General features: G+C 50.0%; 1 protein-coding gene across 1 annotated transcript in view; it reads right to left on the bottom strand.

Annotated features, from left to right (window-relative positions):
• Positions 1 to 3,556, bottom strand: part of tm9sf4 (transmembrane 9 superfamily protein member 4) — a 96,046-nt gene that overhangs the window by 85,171 nt on the left and 7,319 nt on the right. The window lies entirely within an intron of this gene.

Genomic DNA, 3,556 nt, shown 5'->3' with positions numbered 1-3,556 from the left:
TTTGTTAAATGCCTCAAACATTCATTAAATACATTCTGTTAAACAGTAGCAGCTATCTGCAGTCCTGCATCACCTATGAAACATTAAAGACACTGAAGTGCTAATAATACATTCTCAGATTTAATTCATTCAATGCAAACAAAGTTCTCAAGCCTTTTTACTTCATGTTTGTGCTGTAACAACAGAACATGAACTTTATTGTGTTCCTAACACAGATGAGACTGCACACAGATGAGACAGTGACCTCAGTCTTTATTAAGACAGTCCAGAGTGAGGAACAGGCTTATATACAGTGCTCCCAAGAGATGCTGGGATCCCTTGGGATTTCAGGGGATGCGCTCCCTGGTGGTGGAACATAGGAGTGCATGCTTTACAGATACACAACATCACTCCTCCCCCCCCCCAAAGTCAAAGTGAAAACTATTTACAAGGTGAGGCGGTTGTGAGCCTTTCTTTCCCTGGTGGACCTCTTTCTCTCGGTACAAATGTCTGTTCTGGTGTGTTGGCTGTGCCCTCACTGGGCTGGCGTGTTGTTGGCCCTGCAGGGCTGCTGGGTGAGCCTGGCCTTGCTGGGCTGTTGGGCGTGATGGGTTCGATTTCCTGGTCCGGGGTGGTGTCGTTGATCCATTGGGTGTGTGTTGTGGGCTCGAAAAAGGCGGTGTCTGCTGTGGGTTGTTCAGGGCAGTCTGTGAACCGCAGCCTCGTTTGGTCCAGGTGCTTTCTGCAAATGTGTCCATTGCCTAGTTTGACTACAAACACCCTACTCCCTTCTTTAGCTGTCACCATGCCCGCGATCCACTTGGGATCATGTCCATAGTTTAGCAAATACACAGGGTCATTCAGATCAATTTCCCATGACACAGTGGCGTGACCATCGTTCACATTTTGTTGCTGCCGCCTGCTCTCTACCTGATCATGCAGATTGGGGTGAACCAGCGAGAGTCTGGTTTTAAGTGTCCTTTTCAAGAATAGCTCAGCCGGGGGCACCCCTGTGAGCGAGTGGGGTCTTGTGCAGTAGCTGAGCAGTAGTTGGGACAGTCGGGTTTGGAGTGAGCCTTCTGTGACACGTTTAAAGCTCTGTTTGATCGTTTGTACTGCCCGCTCAGCCTGCCCATTGAAGGCTGGTTTAAACGGGGCTGAGGTGACATGTTTGATCCCATTGTGTGTCATGAATTCTTTAAATTCGGCACTGGTGAAACATGGCCCATTGTCACTGATCAGTATGTCAGGCAGGCCGTGGTGGCAAACATGGCCCTCAGGCTTTCAATGATGGCAGTGGCGGTGCTTCCCGACATTATTTCACATTCAATCCATTTTGAAAAAGCATCCACCACCACCAGGAACATTTTACCGAGAAACGGGCCCGCATAGTCGACATGGATCCTCGACCATGGTCTGGAGGGCCAGGACCAAAAACTTAGTGGTGCCTCTCTGGGAGCGTTGCTCAACTGAACACACATGCTGCATTGCCGTACACAGGACTCTAAGTCAGAGTCAATACTGGGCCACCACACGTGGGATGTGTATATCGTTTTCATCATTACTATACCCGGGTGTGTGCTGTGGAGATCCGAGATGAACGTCTCCCTGCCCTTTTTGGGTAGCACTACGCGGTTACCCCACAACAGGCAGTCTGCCTGAATGGACACAGCTCGTCCTTTTGCCGCTGGAACGGCTTGATTGGCTCTTGCATTTCAATGGGGATACTGGCCCAGTTCCCATGCAGTACACAGTTTTTTTTACTAGGGACAGCAGAGGATCTTGGCTGGTCTAAGTCCTAATCTGGCGGGCCGTGATAGGTGATTTATCATTTTCAAACGCTTCCATGACCATCAACAAGTCTGCGGGCTGCGCCACCATCAACAAATTTGCAGGCTGTGCCATTTCCACCCCCGTGGTGGGCAATGGTAGCCGACAGAGCATCCACACAGTTCTCGGTGCCTGGCCTGTGACAGATTGTATAGTTATATGCTGATAGCGCGAGTGCCCACCTTTGTATGCGGCTGAGGCATTAGTATTTATCCCCTTGTTTTCAGCGAACAGGGATATGAGGAGCTTGTGATCGGTTTCCAGCTCAAATTTGAGGCCAAACAAGTACTGATGCATTTTCTTTACCCCGAACACACACGCTAATGCCTCTTTCTCAATCATGCTGTAGGCCCTCTCGGCCTTAGACAAGCTCCTGGAGGCATAGGCGACAGTTTGCAACGTCCCTGCAATGTTAGCTTGTTGTAATACACACCCGACTCCGTATGACGATGCATCACATGCTAGCACAAGTCTTTTACACGGGTTATACAATACAAGCAGTTTATTGGAGCATAAAATGTTTCTGACTTTATCAAAAGCAATTACTTGTTTTTTTTTCCCATATCTAGTTCTCACCTTTATGCAATAACACATGTAGGGGCTCGAAGAGGGTTCTTAACCCTGGTAGAAAGTTACCAAAATAGTTGAGGAGTCCCAGGAACGACCGCAGCTTCGTGACGTTCTGTGGCCTGGGCACGTTCCTGATAGCCTCTGTCTTGGCGTCTGTGGGCCGAATGCCATCCGCCGTGATCTTTCTCCCCAAAAACTCAACTTCTGTTGTCATGAAGACGCATTTCGACCTCTTCAGCCGCAGCCCTATGCGATCCAGTTGCTGGAGGACCTCCTCTAGGTTTTGTAGGTGCTCGACCGTGTCCCGTCCCGTGACCAATATGTTGCCCCAAAAAAACCACCGTGCGTGGTGCCAACTTGAGTAGGCTCTCCATGTTTCTCTGGAAGGTCGCTGCAGCCGACTGAATTCCAAACGGGCATCTGTTGTAGATGAACAGTCCCTTGTGCGTGTTGGTGCAGGCGAGGCCCTTCGAAGACTCCTCCAGCTCCTGCATCATGTAGGCCGAAGTCAGGTCGAGCTTGGTGAAAGTCTTGCCTCCCGCCAGCGTTGCAAATAGGTCGTCTGCCTTAGGTAGCGAGTATTGGTCCTGTAGTGAGAAATGATTAATAGTTACTTTATAATCACCGCAAATCCTGACCATGCCATCACTTTTGAGTACTGAAACAATCGGGCTGGCCCATTCGCTGAATTCCACTGGAGAGATGATGCCCTTGCGTTGCAGCCTGTCCAGCTTGATTTCCACTCTCTCATCATGTGAGGTACAGCTCGCGCCTTGTGGTGAATGGGTTGTGCCTCTGGGACCAAGTGGATCCGCACCTTCGCCCTGGAAAAGATTCCAATGCCTGGCTCAAAAAGGGAAGGAAATTTGTTCAGAACCTGGGTACATGAGGCCTCATCGACATGTGATTGCGCTCGGATGTCATCCCAGTTCCAGTGGATTTTGCCCAGCCAGCTCCTTCCAAGCAGTGTGGGGCCATCGCCCGGGACAATCCAGAGTGGCAGTTCATGCACCGTGCCCTCGTAGGTGACTTTGACCATGGCGCTGCCCAGGACAGTAATGAGCTCTTTAGTGTACGTTCTCAGTTTCATGTGGATGGGGCTCAGGGTTGGTCTGAGTGCCTTGTTGCACCAGTGTCTCTCAAACATCTTTTTACTCATGATGGATTGGCTAGCACC

Source organism: Pristiophorus japonicus, chromosome 12, assembly GCF_044704955.1.
Source record: "Pristiophorus japonicus isolate sPriJap1 chromosome 12, sPriJap1.hap1, whole genome shotgun sequence".
Taxonomy (NCBI): Eukaryota; Metazoa; Chordata; class Chondrichthyes; family Pristiophoridae; genus Pristiophorus; species Pristiophorus japonicus.
This window is presented reverse-complemented; position numbering and strand designations above follow the sequence as displayed.